The following is an 18755-nucleotide window of genomic DNA, read 5'->3' as shown; positions in this document are numbered from 1 at the left end:
TAAATCTCCACTGTATTCTTGACTTGCCCCTTTCGGTTGCCCCTGTTTGTAGGACTACTTTAGGACTACTTTACCTAGTGGAAAAAACAAGGGACCGGGAGTCAGAGGATGTAGGCTCCAATCCCACTCCCCCACTGGCCTGCAGCGTAACCTTGGGCAAGTCACTTACCTACTCTGTGCCTCAGTTCCCTCATCTGTAAAATAGAGAGTCAATATCAGTTCATTCATTCAGTCATATTTACTGAGCACTTACTGTACGCAAAACATTATACTAAGCACTTGGGAGAATACAGTATAAGAGTAAGCAGAATTACAATGATAATAATACTACATTATAATTAGAGAAGCAGCGTGGCTTAGTGGAAAGTGCATGGGCTTGGGAGTCAGAGGTTGTGGGTTTTAATCCAGGTTCCTCCACTTATCAGCTGTGTGACTTTGGGCGAGTCACTTAATTTTTCTGTCCCTCAGTTATATCAACTGTAAAACAGGGATGAAGACTGTGAGCCCAATATGGGACAACCAAATTACCTCGTATCTACCCCAGGCTTAGAATAGTGCTTGGCACATAGTAAGCACTTAACAAATGCCATCATTATTACTATTAATGATTTTAATTATAATAACGATTAGAATTAGAATAATAATAATAATAATACAGACTTCCTGCTCACGACAAGCTCACAGTCTAGAGTTCTCCCTCCTAATTGGACATGAGCCCCATGTGGAACACAAACTGTGCCCGACCTGATTATCTTGTTTCTATACCAGCGCTTAGAACGTTACAGGACTCATAGCACTTATCAAATATGATAAATAATAATAATGATAGAAATAATAATATTAAATGTGCTTTCCACCTGTTTACCTACCCTATTACCTCTTATTTTTCCTTATCCTTAAATATCTATTTCCCTTGCTTTCTCCAAATTTAGGCCCATGTGGTTTTTCTGTTGGGTCTACACCTAATGCTTGTGTTTCATCTTCAAAGAATCCCTTCCTCTTCTGTTAGTTTTTCATTCTCTGTCTCTATCTTCCCTCCCTCCCTGTATTCATTCAATCATATTAATCGAGCACTTACTGTGTGCAGAGCACTGTACTAGGCGCTTGGGAAAGTACAATACAACAATAAACAGTGATTTTCCCGGCCCACAATGAGCTTACAGTCTAGAGTCGGGGAGACAGATATACAAATAAATAAAATTACAGATATGGACATAAGTGCTTTGGGGCTGGGAGAGGGGAAGAGCAAAGGGTTAAGTAAAATTACAGATATGTACATAGGTGCTTGTATCCAATGGCTTCATGACCCTGAAGCAGTTGAGTAGGCGGAAATACAGGCAGGTGGGCGGAAGAGAGGAAAATACAGACTTTAGGGCAATATTGCCTAGTGGATAGAGCCCGGGCCTGAGAGTCAGAAGGATTGGGTTCTAATCCCGACTCCAACACTTGCCTGCTGGGTAACCTTGGGAAAATCATTTCACTTCTGTGGGCCTCAGTTACCTCTTCCATAAAATGGTGGGGATAAAGACCATGAGTCCCACCGAGGGACATGGAATGTAACCGACCTGATTAATTTATATCTACCCCAGTGCTTAGTACAGTGCCTGGCACATAGTAAGTGCTTAACAAATACCACAGATGAAGAGTTAGACATGAATAGATGCACAAATACAGAGAATAGGGATTGAGAGCTCTTTAATGGCCTTAATGAAGACTGTATTTGGGCATTTTAAAAAACAATCTGATTTAAAAAGTTCATAAAGACAATGTGATATATCTTAATATAGCCATACAGCTTCACCTTATTCCAGAAGGCTTTTCAATCATTCCCCAATCTCCCCAAATCATTTTGCAGTCCCTCTTCTCCATAATGCTAATACCAACAGTTCATTTTTGCTGGAGGTCATACATTCTTTTAGAAGAAGTTAAAATCAATCAGTCAGTCAATCATATTTATTGAATGCTTGCGGTATGCAGAGCACTGTACTAAGCACTTGGGAGAGTTGCTAGACATGTTCCCTGAGCACAAGGAGCTTAAAGTCTAGAGAAGACAATCAATCAATACTCTCAATCAATCATATTTATTCAGCACTTACTATGTGCAGAACACTGTATTAGGTGCTTAGGTGAGTACAGTGCAACAGAATTAGCAGACATGTTCCCTACCCGTGATGAGCTTACGGTCTATTTACTGAGTGTTCACAGTGTGCAGTTCACACTCCACACTATACTATCCTCCAATCACCTATAACTTTTGTCCCCAATTCCAAAGATCTTTCCCAACTTTATATGGCAAAATTAAGTGTTTCTGAATTTCTACAATCTTTTCTTGAATAAATCTTATCTGTCTCCTCCACCCTTTCACAATCCAAGGTATTCTCACTGTCCCAGGAATCCTAAATCCCTCCAAGGTTCATCTTTTGTAGATCAACAAAACTTTTTTGAGTTTTCTTCTTCTGAGCAACCTTCCCACCGGACCCAGTATCAATGTTTCTTGAACATTCCTTCCCACAAAGTATCCTTTCTTTTAGCTCTAGGTCAGTCCTCGGTATTTCCATCCCATTAATTCTTTTGGCAGCTTCTGTGGCACAGCTGTTTCGACTCCCTCCTGCCCCCTTCCTTCTTTTCAACACCTCCCAACTTCCCACCTACTATCCTTTGTCCACGCCTCTCCCCATGGATGGAATAACCTCTTCCACTTCAAATCAGCCAAACCTTGTCCTTCCCCATTTCCGTTCCCCTTCATAAAAGTCAAGTCCTCAAAGAAGCATCCCCTGTTTCACGCCAACTTGTACATGAGCAAATGAGCAAATGCACATGAGTACATTTGTATTCTCCTCCCCTTCTGGTTGCTGTTTCTCTTGGCCCCTCGCCCTCCCTCTTCTGCCTCTTTTGGTACACTTTCCCAGAGGAATTTTGTACACAGCTCATGTCTCTGCCCATTTCTGTACTATTCCTGAAGCAAATTTGGAAGCCAGAGGAGGTAAAAGTGGGGAGACACTTTACGCTGTCTCTTCCCCCAACCGCATCCATCTTTGGATACCCCAATCACTTTGGTTTTCCCCTTGATTTACTCTACTCACTGTCAGCTTTATTGGGTTTTTGTTTCCTTCTTTGCTTCTGCATGGATGAAATTTTTCTCTACTCCCTTCCCTTCAGGGTTCTTTTGATCACTTCTTTTCTTCTCACCTTCTGCCCAAAAGGTGCCCCTTCCACAGAGTGATGGGAGAAATTGCCCCCATAGCTTTTTAATGTAAGCTGCCTGGAGTGCTCGTCCCAGGCCCAACAATCTTTGAATCGGAGCCAAAATGGTGGGGGGGTTTTCAAGTTATTCGTTGTGATTGTTTGATGCCGAGCCCTGTCCTACGCCCTGGAATAGATACAAGATAATCAGGTTAGACACAGTCCTTGTCTCACAAGGGGCTCAGTCTAAATCAGAGGGAGGAGGATTTAATCTTCATTTTACAGATGAGGTAACTGAGGCACAGAGAAGTGGTCTCCACATTCTTGAAGATTTCTCTGGTAATGATTCCTAGTCACAGGACTACAATTACTCTTTCCTTTTGTGAGAACTACTGAAGCCACCTCTCATCCAAGAGGCCTTCCCTATCTAAACCCTGCTTTTGTCTTCTCCCACTCCCTTCTGCATCACCCTGACTTGCTCCCTTTGTTCTTCTCCCTTTCCAGTCCCATAGTACGTATGTATATATCCGTAATTTTTTTTCTTCATATTAATGTCTGTCTCCATTCCTCCCTAGACCTGAAGCTTGTTGTGGGCAGGGAATGTGTCTGTTTATTGTTATGGTGTACTCTCCCATGTGCTTAGTACAGTGTTCTGTGTGTAGTAAGTGGTCAATAAAGGTTGAATTAATTGAATGAGTGAAAAGTCCCACATGGGTCTCACAGCCTAAATAAGAGGGAGATCGAATCCCCTTTTTTGCAGATGAAGGAACTGAGGCACAGAGGAGTTAAGTTGACTTGCCCAAGATCTCACAACAAAGTGACAGAGCCGAGATTAGAACCCAGACTCTCTGATTCCCAGGCCCGCTGTGCTCTTTCCACTGGGCCATGTTGCTTCAAATCTTCTCGTGCTGCTTCATTTCCCCATTCTGCTCAGTCCTTTCAGATCTTTCCCTCGCCTCTGCTTTTCCTCTGCTTCTTTTTTCCCTCTGCTTCTGCACCAGATGGGCACTCGATAAATGCTACTGCTACTACGTACTGGGCTCTGGTCACTATTTTCTTCAGAACTCCTTCCTGCTAGGCTGCTACTCCTCTATTTGATTTCAGCTCTGCAGAGAGCTGAAACTGAGGAAGGGAGGTTGAGAGAGATTTAGTCCCCTGAACTCTCTTCTTCATTCATTTAATCAATCATATTTACTGAGCACTTACTATGTGCAGAGTACTGTACTAAACGCTTGATACAAGCACCTGGACCGGAGAGCAAGAATTAACAACTCTTCATCGGACTCCCAAAAACAAACACTGCACATTTACCTAGAAAAACATATCCACAGGCCCATGTAGAGCCTAATAAGGGAAAATTAGCTCTCATTCAGACGAAACGAATTCAGTCCTGGTCCTTGAAAAAAAGGACAAAAAGGAGATGGAGTTTTGTTGGAGGTTTTATTGGTATTTGTTACGCTTACTATGTGGCAGACACCGTACTAAGCGCTGGGGTAGATACAGGTTACTCAGGTTAGACCCAATCCACTTTGCACATGTGAATCCCAGTTTGAATCCCCATTGGGCAGATGAAGTAACTTAGACACAGAAAAGTGAAGTGATTTGCCCGAGGTCACAGAGCAGACAAGTGGCAGAGTCGGGATTAGACTGTGAGTAGGGATTGTCTCTATCTGTTGCCAAATTGAACCTTCCAGGCGCTTAGTACAGTGCTCTGTACACAGTAACCGCTCAATAAATACAGTTGAATGAATGAATGATTAAAATCCAGATCCTTCGGATCCCAGGCCTGTGCTCTACCCACAAGGCCATTCTGCTTTTAAGATTTTCCTACTTAATCCATCAATCAGTGGTATTTACTGAGTGCTTACAGTGTGCAAAGCATTGTAGTACATACTTGAGAAAGGACAATATAACAGAGTCGGTAGACTTAATGTCACTGCAAAAGCAGTTTATCCCCTACCATTCTTATAACAGGGTACTCAGCATCCCCATTTTGTTCAACTGCCGTGACTTCCCCTTTCGGGCAACTAGAAGATGGGGGCGGGGGTTAGCCAGGGATTCAAAAGCCATAGCAGGAACATCTGGGAATCTTGATTTGTGGTCTTTATAAAGCACTTACTATGTGCCAGGCACTGTACTAAGCTCAGGAGTAGACACAAGTTTATCAGGTTGGACAGTCCCTGTCCCACATGGAGCTCACGGTCTCAATCCCCATTTTACAGAAGAGGTAACTGAGGTCCAGAGAAGTGCGGTGCCTTGCCCAAGGTCACACAGGAGACAAGTGGAGGAGCCAGGATTGGAACCCATGACGTGGGAGCTGGAAGTGGACAAGTTGAGATGAATTATTTAACTACGAGAAGCTGCGTGTCATAGTCGATAAAGCATGGGCCTGGGAGTCAGAAGGATATGGGTTCTGCCACTTGTCTGCTGTGTGGCCTTGGGCAAGTCACTTCACTTGCTGTTCCTCAGTTGCTTCATCTATAAAATGAGGATTGAAACTGTGAGCCCAACATGGAACAGGGACTGTGTCAACCTCAGTTTGCTTGTATCCACCCCAGCACTTAAAACAGTGCCTGGCACATAGTAAGCACTTAACAAATACCAAAATAATAATAATTATTATCTATAGTATGTTATTAAAGTAGATGTAATTACAGAAGGTTAATTCCTTATGAGAAGCCATCTTATTTCATTCATATAAATTACAGGACAGCAGATTTCTAGGAATGTGCATCTATTTTAAAACTTCCATCCTAAAATCTTCCTGAATTATTTCAGTCAACACTTAAACCCACATACTTTTCTGACAGAAACCTTAGCATTTTGCAATCATGTTGCCAAACAGTTAACACACAGTTAACAAACATTTTATGCTCCGATCCAATTTATAGTTCCTTTACACCATTTCCAATTTATGAAAAGCCACTGGTAGTGTTGCGAATGCTGTGGGTCAGTCAAGAGCCCTGGCCTGGGAGTTAGAGGACCTGGGTTCTAATACTGGCTTGGACACTTGTCTGCTCTGTGACCCTGGGCAAGACACAACTTCCTTGGGCCTCGGTTTCCTCATCTGTATAATGATAGAATCCCTCCTACTTAGACGGTGAGTCCCCCCCGTGGGAAATGGACTGTGTCCAATCTGATTTTCTTCTATCTACCCCAGTGCTTAGTACAGTTCCTGGCACATAGTATGTGCTTAACGAGTACCCTTTAAAAAACAGTAAATTGTCAGATTTTGAAAGTCTTTTCATTGGCATTTTCGAAAGCCACGCGCACAATACTTCAACTATTTAGATAAAATGAGTTAGTTAACTAGCTATTACTCTCATTATTATTATTCTCAAAGATGTTTATTGTCACACTTTTGTACTGAATGATTTTAAAATGTTCTTAAAACATCTGGAATTTTGCCATTCATGTCTTGTTCTGGCCCAGAATTCTCGTTCACTTTTAAAGCAGGCTACTAATGCCGCTGATCTTCATGCTATGTTCCTGAGAGTTAAATAGCAAGATATTAACTGAAAACCACACAACCACAAATGTTGTACATCTGTAGAACTATTGGAGACAAAATATACGCTGTTCTTTAAACCTCTTAAATAACAGCAGCATGACTTAGTGGAAAGAGCACAGGCCCGAGAGTCAGAGGACCTGGGTTCTAATTCCAGCTCTGCCTATTGTCTGCTGTGTGATTTTGGGCAAGTCACTTAACTTCTGTGAGCCTCAGTTTCCTCAAATGCAAAAAAGGAATTCAATAACTGTTCTCCCTTGTACTTAGACTTTGAGCCCCACGTGGGACGGGGACTGTGTCCAACCTGATTAATTTGTATCTACCCCAGTGCTTAGAACTGTGCTCGATGCGTAGTAAGCGCTTAACAAATATGGTAAAAACGAAACCTAACCAAGTAGCTTATCGGAAAATCAAAATCCCAAATAAATAAGTATATATGTTTTCACTTTTGCCTCCGTGTTTCAAACAAACAGAGGTGTTTATTGAGCACTTACTGTGTGCACGGCACTGTGCTAAGTGCTTGGGAGAGGACAATATAAGAATTTAACAGATAGGTTCCCTGCCCACAACAAGCTGACGGGTCTAGAGAGGGAGACAGACATTATAATTAAATAAATTATGTTCAAAGTTCTGTGGGGCTGGGAGGGGGGATAAATAAAGGGAACAAGTCGGGGTGACCCAGAAGGGAGTGGGAGAAGAGGAAAGGGGGGCTTATTCAGGGAAGGCCTCTTGGAGGAGATGTGCCTTCATTAAGGCTTTGAAAGAAGTGGGGAGTAATTATCTGTCGGATAAAAGAGGGAGGGTGTACCGGGCCAGAGGTGGGATGTGGGCGAGAAGACGGCGGCGAGATAGGCAAGATTGAAGTACGGTGAGAAGGTTGGCATTAGAGAAGCAAAGTGTGCAGGCTGGGTTGTAGTAGGAGAGTAGCAAGGTGAGGTGGGAGGGGGCAAGGTGACTGACTGCTTTTGCCTTTCCGGATTGCAATGTGCACACAAGAACGGGTTCCTACCGTTCCGAAGGGATGCGGCATTGTCTGCGAGGTGTTTTACTGTATTCTTAAACCGCTTCCTCTTGCCCTCTTGTTTTCAGTTTCCTAATTTCCGTTTGCCGTGCAACAGTTGCTTGGTTACCGTAGTGTCACTATGAGTCTCATCCAGGGCAGTTTTATTACAAAGAGCATAGGAAGCAGCATGGCCTAGTGGATAGAGCACGGGCCTGGGAGTCAGAAGGAGCTGGGTTCTAATCCTGGCTCTGCCACTTATCTGCTGTGAGGTCTCAGGCAAGTCACTTCACTTTTCTGTGCCTCAGTTACCTCAACTGTAAAAAGAGGATTAAGACCGCGAGCCCCATGTGCGGTGGACCCAATGTCCAACCCGATTTGCTTGCATTCACCCAAGCGCTTAGTACAGTGCCTAGCACATAGTAAATGCTTAACAAATACCACAATTATTATTATTATTATGACTTCAGTGGAGGCTGATGCCAATCCAGGACTTTATTTGTGATACTAACCTGCCATTTTATATTCAGTTTCCCAGCGTAGCCTAGGGGATAGAACACAGGCCTGAGAGTCAGAAGCACCTGGGTTCTAAACCCGGCTCTGCCATTTGTCTGCTGTGTGACCTTGGGCAAGTCACCTTGCTAAACTTCTCACTCTAGGCTTCAAGGCTCTCCATCACCTTGCCCCCTCCTACCTCTCCTCCCTTCTCTCTTTCTAATGCCCACCCCTCAAGTTCCGCTTCTCTGCCGCCCACCTCCTCACCATCCCCCGTTCTCGCCTATCCCACCGTCGACCCCCGGGCCGCGTCCTCCCCCTGTCTCGGAACGCCCTCCCTCCTCACCTCCGCCAAACTGATTCTCTTCCCCTCTTCAAAACCCTACTTAGAGCTCACCTCCTCCAAGAGGCCTTCCCAGACTGAGCTCCCCCTTCTCCCTCTGCTCCCTCTAACCCCCACTTCACCTCTCCGCAGCTAAACCCTCTTCTCCCCCCTTTCCCTCTGCTCCTCCCCTCTCCCTTCCCCTCCCCTCAGCACTGTACTCATCTGCTCAACTGTATATATTTTCATTACCCTATTTATTTTGTTAATGAGATGTACATCACCTTGATTCTATTTATTTGCTATTGTTTTAATGAGATGTTCATCCCCTTGATTCTATTTATTGCTACTATTTTTGTCTGTCTCCCCCGATTAGACCGTAAGCCCGTCAAAGGGCAGGGACTGTCTCTATCTGTTACCGATTTGTCCATTCCAAGCGCTTAGTCCAGTGCTCTGCACATAGTAAGCACTCAATAAATACTATTAAATGAATGAATCTCACTTCTCGGGAACTCAGTTACCTCATCTGTAAAATGGGGTTTAAGACTGGATCCAACCTGATTAGCTTGTACCTACTCAAGTTCCCTCAGTTCCCTCGTCTGTAAAATGGGGATGAAGACTGTGAGCCCCACATGGGACAACCTGATTCCCCTGTGTCTCCCCCAGCGCTTAGAACAGTGCTCGGCACATAGTAAGCGCTTAACAAATACCAACATTATTATTATTTATTATTACTCCATCGCCTAGTATGATGCCGGGCACATAGGAAGTACTTAACTTATTATGAGGAAGTAAGTTAGCACTGCTTATTATGGAGAAGCAGTGTGGCCTAGTGAGTGGATAGAGCACGGGCCTGGCAGTCGGAAGGACCTGGGTTCTAAACCCCAGCTCTGCCACTTTTCTGCTGTGTGACCTTGGTCAAGTCACTTCACTTCTTTGGGCCTCAGTTACAATAGGGATTAAGACTGTGAGCTCCATGTAGGACAGGGACTGGATAATAATGTTGGTATTTGTTAAGCGCTTACTATGTGCAGAGCACTGTTCTAAGCGCTGGGGTAGTCAGGTTGTCCCACGTGAGGCTCACACTTCATCCCCATTTTACAGATGAGGTAACTGAGGCCCAGAGAAGTGAAGTGACTTGCCCACAGTCACACAGCTGACAAGTGGCAGAGCCGGGAGTAGAACCCATGACCTCTGACTGCGAAACCCAGGCAGGCTCTTTCCATTGAGCCATGCTGCTTCTCTACCCCAAGGTAATTGGCACAGTGCCCCGCATGTAATAAGCGCTTAATGACTACCACTGTTATTAAGATTAGACTGTGAGCCCGTCACTGGGCAGCGATTGTCTCTATCTGTTGCCAAATTGTACATTCTGAGCGCTTAGTACGGTGCTCTGCACATAGTAAGCACTCAAATACTATTGAATAAATGATTACTACTCCTAATATTAATAATAATAACAAATACCATTAGAAAAAAATTCATCTGCAAGGAGCCCTTCAGCAATATCACAACATCCTTGGTGAAATAGGATGAATGGGTCCTGGGCCGGCCATAGCTCAGCGGTTACTTCTGTTGATGAAAGGCTTCTTTCGATTAAATCTCTTCGGAGGTTCGAACCCCGCGGACGCTTTCCAGAGGGAAGCAGCGTGGCTTGGTGGAAAGAGCCCGGGCTTGGGAGTCAGAGGTCATGGGTTCAAATGCCGGCTCTGCCACTTGTCAGCTGTGTGACTTTGGGCAAGTCACTTAACTTCTCTGTGCCTCAGTTACCTCATCTGGAAAATGGGGATTAAGACTGTGAGCCCCGCCTGGGACCTGATTACCCTGTATCTCCCCCAGCGCTTAGAACAGTGTTCGGCACATAGTAAGCGCTTAATAAATACCAACATTATTATTATTATTATTACTTTACTTCACTGGTGGCCCCTTGGGTCACCCAAGAACTCAGACAGAATCAATCAATCAATCGGTGGTATTTATTGAGTGCTTGCTGGACTAAGCGCTTGGGAAAACACGATATATCAGGGTCGGTAGACGCGTTCCACGAAGGGAAGCTCGTGAAGACTTACGTCGTGTCACGCAAATCAAGCACGTGTCAGGAGGCAGAATGCCCGGACAGAAGAGATCCAGGGGGCCGATCACAACACGGAGAAACGTTGCTGCACATTGTTCAAGACATCTTATGCTGCTTCGTGTCATCGCGCTGAAGGGAGAAATCGGTCCACCCTCGCCACGGGCAGAGAGGGACAAATAAAGAGATGGCAAGAAAGCTTCAATGTTCTCAGCAGGACTCCCTCTCTTGCAGACGAGGTCCTGAAAGACACATAAAACTGCCAGGATGTGACACACGGCAGTCCTCCCCACTTTTCAGAAAGTCACTGCACAGTCGGAGCCCGTGAAAAGGAGAAAGCACCTGGACCCTGTGGCATCTTTGCAGAGATGGTCGAGCACGGAGGGGCCGCCCTGCATAATAAGTACGGTTTTTGTTAAGCGCTTACTATGTGCCAAGTCCTGAATTAAGCGCAGGGGTAGACTCAAGTTCATCAGATCCCACACGGGGCTCACCGTCTAAGTAGGAAGGAGAACAGACATTGAATCCCCATTTTGCAGATGAGGGAACTGAGGTTCGGAGAAGTGAAGTGCCTTGTCCAAGGTCACACAGCAGATGAGTGGCAGAGCTGGGATTAGAACCCAGGTCCTCTGACGCCCTACCCAGGGTTCCTTCCATTAGGCCATGTTGCTTCAGCAAACACTTCCTCAACATACGGAACAAGAAGAAAATGCCGTACGATCTGAATGACACGATCATCGTCGTCATCGCCTTCAAGAAGAAAGGCAATATTGTGGCAATATCAAGGCAACTCATTACTCTCCATTGCTGGCCAGGTCCTAGACAAGATACCTCCTGGCTCGACCGCTAAAGAATTATCCTCGACCAGATGCTCTTGAAATCACCAAGTGGCTCCAGACCAATCAGTCAATTGATTGATTAAGCACTGCTTAAGCTCTTAGGAGAGAACAATAGATTTGAGAGATACTATCCCTACCCTCAAGGAACCTCCAGTCTTGTTGGGGAGACAAACTTTAAAATAAACTACAGAGAGGGGAATGCAACAGAGTATAAGTAGGAGCAGCACGGCCTAATGGAAAGAGCATGGAGCTGGGAGTCGGAGAACCTGGGCTCTAATACCGGCTCTCCCACGTGCCTACTTTTTTCCCTTGGGCAAATCATTGAACTTCGCTGGGACTCAATCACCTCATCTGTAAAGTGGGGATTCAATACCTGTTCTCCCTCCTACTTAGACTGTGAGGCCTGTGTGGGACAGGGACTGGGTCTGACCTGATTACCTTCTTTCTTTCCCAGCACTTAGAACAGTGTTTGACACATAGCAATCGCTTAACAAATAACCCCAAGTATTATCGTGATTATTATTAAGATATCCTAAATTCCGAGCCCCCCGAGGGACAGGGACCGTGCCTAATTCCCACCTGTGTATTCTCTCCCAGAACTTAGTGCAGTGCTCAGCACACGCTAAGCACTGAATAAATATTATTCCTCCTATTACGTATGTGCTGTGGGGGTGGGAGTGGGTGGGACTAAGTCCATGGCTGAGGTGACAGCAAGGGAAAAACAGAGTGAGGATAAGATCTTCATCAGAGAATAATAATAATCATAATAATAGACTTGTTAAGCGCTTACTCTGTACCAAGTACTGTTCTAAGCGCTGGGGTAGATTCAAGGTAGACAGGTTGAACACAGTCCCCATTCCACACAGGGCTCACAGTCTTAATCCCCATTTTACAGATGAGGTAAATGAGGCCCAGAGAAGTTAACTGACTTGCCCAAGGTCACACAACAGATAGGGGGAGGAGCCTGGATTGAAACCCACGTCCTCTGACTCCCAGGCCCGTACTCTATCCACTAAGCCACACTTCTTGGCAGGCCCACACTGCCAAGAAGACTTCCTGGAGGAAGTACTCGCCCAAGAAGACATGCAAATGGTCGAAAACTATTTCTCCTCTCTTCCATTCATTCAATAGTATTTATTGAGCGCTTACTATGTGCAGAGCACTGTACTAAGCACTTGGAATATATAATTCGGCAACAGATAGAGACAATCCCTGCCCAATGACAGGCTTCCACCGCAGTTGGGTGAAATGCGGGTCCTGTGAGCTCGTTGTGGGCAGGGATTGTCTCTCTTTATTGCCGTATCGTACTTTCCCAAGCGCTTAGTACAGTGCTCTGCACACAGCAAGTGCTCAATAAGTACGATTGAATGAGTGTGTGCCCTGGCATTCTCAGCATGGCCAGGCTGGGTAGTAAAGCCGTTGTCGCTGTGCCTCCTCTGACGCTCTTTTCCACCACAGCTGGGTGAAATTGGGTTATCTGTACCCTCGCAAGATGACTGAGGGACACCCCAACCCCACCCCTCCAACTGCCCCCGGCTAGCTCTGCACGTGCCCAACTCATCCTGCTTTCCGCCACCTGGAAGAAATGAAATAAAAATGGCATCCGCAGCCCGGGGCCTCGTACAAGGTCAGAAAAGCTTGCGCCCGGATAGCCGTTGCTGGGGTCGCTGAATCACCCGGGGAAATTCAGCTCCTCGAGCCACACAGCTCTCTATTGACTTTTGACTTTATTTTATGTATTGTTCATTTGTCCTTGGACATTAGGCAGATTTAATGTCATGTATTATTTATTTATAGTAACACCTGTCTCCCCTCTAGACTGTAAGCTCACTGTCGGCAGGGAAAGTTTATTCATATTCACAGATTTATCATGATTCATATTCATATTCACCACCTGTATTCATAATCCTCAGGACTGTAAGTTTGTTGTGGGAAGGGAAGATGTCTGTCATATTGTTACAGTGTACTCTTCCAAGTGTTCAGTACAGCGCTCTGTACACGCTCAATAAAACTGACTGACTGATGCTGCAGTAAAGATGGGAAATGATCAGGGCTTGGATTAGCACAGTAGCAGTTTGGATGGAGAGGGAAGAGCAGATTCTGGAGATGTTGGGAAGGTAGGACATACGGGATTTCTTGATAGACTGAAGGGTGGCTTGAATTCATTCATTCAATCGTATTTATTGAGCGCTTACTGTGTGCAGAGCATGTACTAAGCACTTATAAAAGATTTATAGATTGTGAACTCACTGGGGATAAAATCTGTGCATAATTCCCATGTGTACACTCTTTCCCGGGGCTCAGTACAGTGCTCTGCCCACAATAAGCCTTCTTGCACACAATAATCCAACAGCTTCTAATCCTCACTGACCTCTCAGCTGCCTTTGATACTGTAGGCCACCCCCTTCTTTTGGAAATATTATCCAACCTTGGCTTCACTGACGCTGCCCTCTCTTGGTTCTCCTCTTATCTCTCTGGTTGCTCATTTTCAGTCTCTTTCACAGGTCCTCCTCCGCCACACACCCCCAGATGTGGGAGTCCCTCAGGGTTCAGTTCTGGGTCCCTTTCTATTCTCTCTCTCCACCCGCTCCCCTGGAGAACTCATTCGTTCCCATGGCTTCAACTCCCATCACTATGAGGACGATTCCCAAATCTACCTCTCCAACCCTGACCTCTGTCCTTCTCTGCAGTCTTGTATTTCCCTCCCGCCTTCAGCACATTTCAACTTGGCTGTCCCACCAACACCTCAAAAAACGGAAGTCCTCAACTTCCCACCCAAACCCTGTCCTCCCCGTGACTTTCCCATCACTGGAGGCAACACCACCATCCTCCCTGTCTCACGAGCCCACAACCTTAATGTTATCCGCGACTCATCTCCCTCATTCAACCCACATGTTCGATCTGTCACCAAATCCTGTCTGTTCTACCTGCACATCATTAAAATTTGCCCTTTCTTCTCCATCTAAAGTGCTACTATGCTGATCCAAGCACTCATCCGATCCCAACTTAAATACTGAAAAAGCCTGCATTCCTGTCCCTTCCGACCCCAGTCCACTCTTCACTCTGCTTCCCGGATCATTTTTCTACCAAACCATTTAGTCTATGTTTCCCCACTCCTCAAGAATCTGTATTAGTTGCCCATCCACCTCCACATCAAACAGAAACTCCTTGCCATTGGATTCGAAGCGCTCAGTCACCGTGCCCTCCTACCTCTCCTCGCTACTCTCCTACTGCAACCCAGTCCGCACACTTCGCCCCTCTAATGCCAACCTGCTCACTGTATCTCGATCTCATCTTTCTTGCCGCCGACCCAGCACCCACATCATACTTCTGGCCTGGAACTCCCTCCCCCTTCACATATGACAGACCATCACTCTCCCCACCTCAAAACCTTCTTAAAATCACATCTCCTCCAAGAAGCCTTCCCTCATTTCCCCTACTCCCTCTCTCATCTTTGTCGCCCTTGCCCTTGGATTTGGAACCTTTAATCAACTGATGTAATAATAATAATGTCGGTATTTGTTAAGTGCTCACTATGTGCCGCTGGGGTAGACACAGGGTAATCAGGTTGTCCGACGTGAGGCTGACGGTCTTAATCCCCATTTAGAAGTTAAGTGACTTGCCCAAAATCACACAGCTGACAGGTGGTGGAAACGGGATTAGAACCCATGACTTCTGACTCCTAAGCCCGTGGTCTTTCCAATAAGCCACTCTTCTCCCTTTCCTCAACCCCACAGCACTTATATGCACATCTGTAATTTATTTTCATGTCCGTTTCCCCCTCTAGATTTTAAGGCTGCTTGTGGGCAGGGAACATGGCTATCACCTCTATTTTATGGTACTCTCCCAAGCGCTCAGTACACTATTCTGCACACGATAAGTGCTCCTTCTCTAAACTGTAAGCTCGTGGAGGGCAGGGAACATGTCCACCAACTCCGTTATATTGTAATAATAAATGATAATGACGGTATTTGTTAAAGCGTTGCCTACGTGGCCGGACACTGAAGTAAGTGCTGGGGAGGATGCAAACAAATCGAGTTGGACACAGTCCCTGTCCCATGTGGGGCTCACAGGTAACTGAGGAGCAGAGAAGTGACTTGCCCAAGGTGACACAGCATGCTGCTTCTCTTGTACTCTCCCAAGAGTTTAGTACTCTTCCGACCATCCAGTAAGAGCTCAATAAATCCAGTCGATTGAACTGTCTGACGGATAAGTGCTTAATAAATACTATTACTACTAAAATTATGGTATTTGTTAAGCAATTACTATGAGCCAGGCACTCTACTGTGCGCTGGGGTAGATACAAATTCGTCGGGTTGGATACAGTCCCTGTCCCACATGGGGCTCATGTTCTTAATCCCCATTTTACAGATGAGGCCCAGAGCAGTGAAGTGACTTGCTCGAGGTCACACAGCAGACAAGTGGCGGAGCTGGGATTAGAACCCAGATCCTTCTGACTGCCGGGCCTGTGCTCTATCCACTAAGCCACGCCGCTTCTACTACCGAATCAGCTGGCGTTATGGGCTGACGATAGTCGAAAGAAAACTGAGGTGTTCTATTCATTCAATAGTATTTATTGAGCGCTTACTATGTGCAGAACACTGTACTCAGCGCTTGGAATGTACAAATCGGTAACCGATAGAGACAGTTCCTGCCCTTTGACGGGCTTACGGTCTAATCGGGGGAGACGGACAGTACAATAGCAATAAATAGAATCACGGGGATGAACAACATCTCATTAAAACGATAGTAAATAAATAGAATCAAGGTCATGTGCGTCTCATTAACAAAATAAATAGGGTAATGAAAATATGATGGGGGAAGCCCTAAACCCATCTGAAAATCCATATCGTCAAGACAGAGCTCTCTCACCGAGCAAAAGCGTACTAAGGCAAGAAAGTAGAATATCCAATCCAGAGAGGCAGCTCGTCTTTGATAAGCTATCGAACGGCCTGTGATAGTAGCACAGTATGAGGCTCCGGACCAAACGAAAGGAAAGCTGAGAGGAAGCACTCTCCAACTGAAAGATCTGAACTCGACCCAGTTATTATAATTCTTATGGTCTTGATTAAGTTTTTATTATATGCTAAAATTCCACGTTGAAATAGAAACAGAAATAGAAACCGATTGGACACGTTACCTGTTTCACGTGGCGCTCCCTAAGAGGTAGTGAGCCTCAGTGACCTCACCTGTAAAATGGGGATTCGTTCATTCGTTCATTCCATAGTATTTATTGAGCGCTTACTATGTGCAGAGCACTGTACTAAGTGCTTGGAATGTACAAATCGGTAACAGATAGAGACAGTCCCTGCCCTTTGACGGGCTTACGGTCTAGTCGGGGGAGACGGACAGACAAGAACAGTAGCAATAAATAGACTCGAGGGGATGAACATCTCATTAAAACAATAGCAAATAAATAGAATCAAGGTGATGTACATCTCATTAACAAAATAAATAGGGTAATGAAGATATATACAGTTGAGCGGATGAGTAAAGTGCTGAGGGGAGGGGAAGGGAGAGGGGGAGGAGCAGAGGGAAAGGGGGGAGAAGAGGGTTTAGCTGCGGAGAGGTGAAGTGGGGGTTAGAGGGAGCAGAGGGAGAAGGGGGAGCTCAGTCTGGGAAGGCCTCTTGGAGGAGGTGAGCTGTAAGTAGGGTTTTGAAGAGAGGAAGAGAATCAGTTTGGCGGAGGTGAGGAGGGAGGGCGTTCCAGGATCGTGGGAGGACGTGGCCCGGGGGTCGACAGCGGGATCAAGAGTGCCATCCCCATGCAGGCACAGTGTCCGACCCAGTCAACTTGTATCTACCCCAGCGCTTAGAACAGTGCTTGGCCGACCGTAAGTGCTTAATAATAATAGTAATAATAATGTAGGTATTTGTTAAGCGCTTACTATGCGCAGGGCACTGTTCTAAGCGCTGGGGGAGATACAGGGGAATAAGTACCTAGTACCATAATTATAGAAGCAGCATGGCACAGTGGAAAGAGCCCGGGCTTGGGAGTCGGAGGTCATGGGTTCTAATCGCGCCTCCGCCGCTTGCCAGCTGTGTGACTTTGGGCAAGTCACTTCACTTCTCTGTGCCTCAGTTACCTCATCTGCCAAATGGGGATTAAAGCTGTGAGCCCCACTTGGGACAATCTGATCACCTTGTCTCCCGCAGCGTTTAGAACAGTGCTCTGCACATAGTAAGCGCTTAACAAATAGCAACATTATTATTTTTTTTTTGTTCCCTATTAATTTTTCTTGTCTCTTCCCATTCACACCACATGTAGCTTGAGGCATACGCACATTCGGTTGCCCTCCGTGCTTCAAGGGAAACAGCGTGGCCTGCTGCAAAGAGCGTGGGCCTAGGAATCAGAGGACCTGGGTTCTCATCCCGGCTCTCCCACTTGTCTGCCGGGTGACCTTGGGCAAGTCACTTCACTTATCTGTGCCTCATTTACCTCGCACATCGTAAGCGTTTATATGCCATCATTATTATTATTATTTCCTCATCTGTAAGAGAAGCAGTATGGCTTAGTGGAAAGAACACGGGCTGGGGAGTCAGAGGTTGTGGGTTCTAATCCCGGCTCCGCCACTTGTCAGCTGCGTGACGTTGGGCAAGTCACTTCACTGCTCTGCGCCTCAGTTACCTCATCTGTATAATGGGGATTAAGACTGTGAGCCCCGCGTGGGACAACCCGATTACCTTGTATCTACCCCAGTGCTGGCAGTGTGGTTTAGTGGAAAGAGGACGGTTTTGGGAATCAGAGGACCTGGGTTCTAATCCCAGCTCCACCACTTGTCTGCTGTGTGACCTTGGGCAACCTGCTTAACTAAGCACTTCACAAATACCATCATTATTATTCTCTGTGCCTCAGTGACCACATCTGTAAAGCGGGGCTTAAGACTGTGAGCCCCACGTGGGAGTAAGCCCGTCAAACGGCAGGGACTGTCTCTATCTGTTGCCGACTTGTTCATCCCAAGCGCTTAGTACAGTGCTCTGCACATAGTAAGCGCTCAATAAATACTATTGAATTGAATTGAATTGAACAACCTGATTACTTTATATCTATCCCAGTGCTTAGAATGGTGCTTGGCAAATAGTAAGTGCTTAACAAATACCATTTATTATTATTAACAGTGCCTAGCCCATAGTAAGCGCTTAACAAGTACCATCATTAGTATTATTATTTTTAAAATGGGGATAAAGACCGCTCCGCATGTGGGACAAGTACTGTGTCCAACTTGATCATCTGGTATCCACCCTAGAGCTTAGTACAGTGCCTAGCACCTAGTAACTATTCAACAAATACCATTTTTTAAAAAAAGGTGCCACCATTAGTGCAGGTGTGTGTCTTT

The sequence above is a fragment of the Ornithorhynchus anatinus genome, chromosome 14 (genome assembly GCF_004115215.2).
Source record: "Ornithorhynchus anatinus isolate Pmale09 chromosome 14, mOrnAna1.pri.v4, whole genome shotgun sequence".
NCBI classification, from domain to species: Eukaryota; Metazoa; Chordata; class Mammalia; order Monotremata; family Ornithorhynchidae; genus Ornithorhynchus; species Ornithorhynchus anatinus.
Note: the sequence above shows the minus strand (reverse complement) of the source record.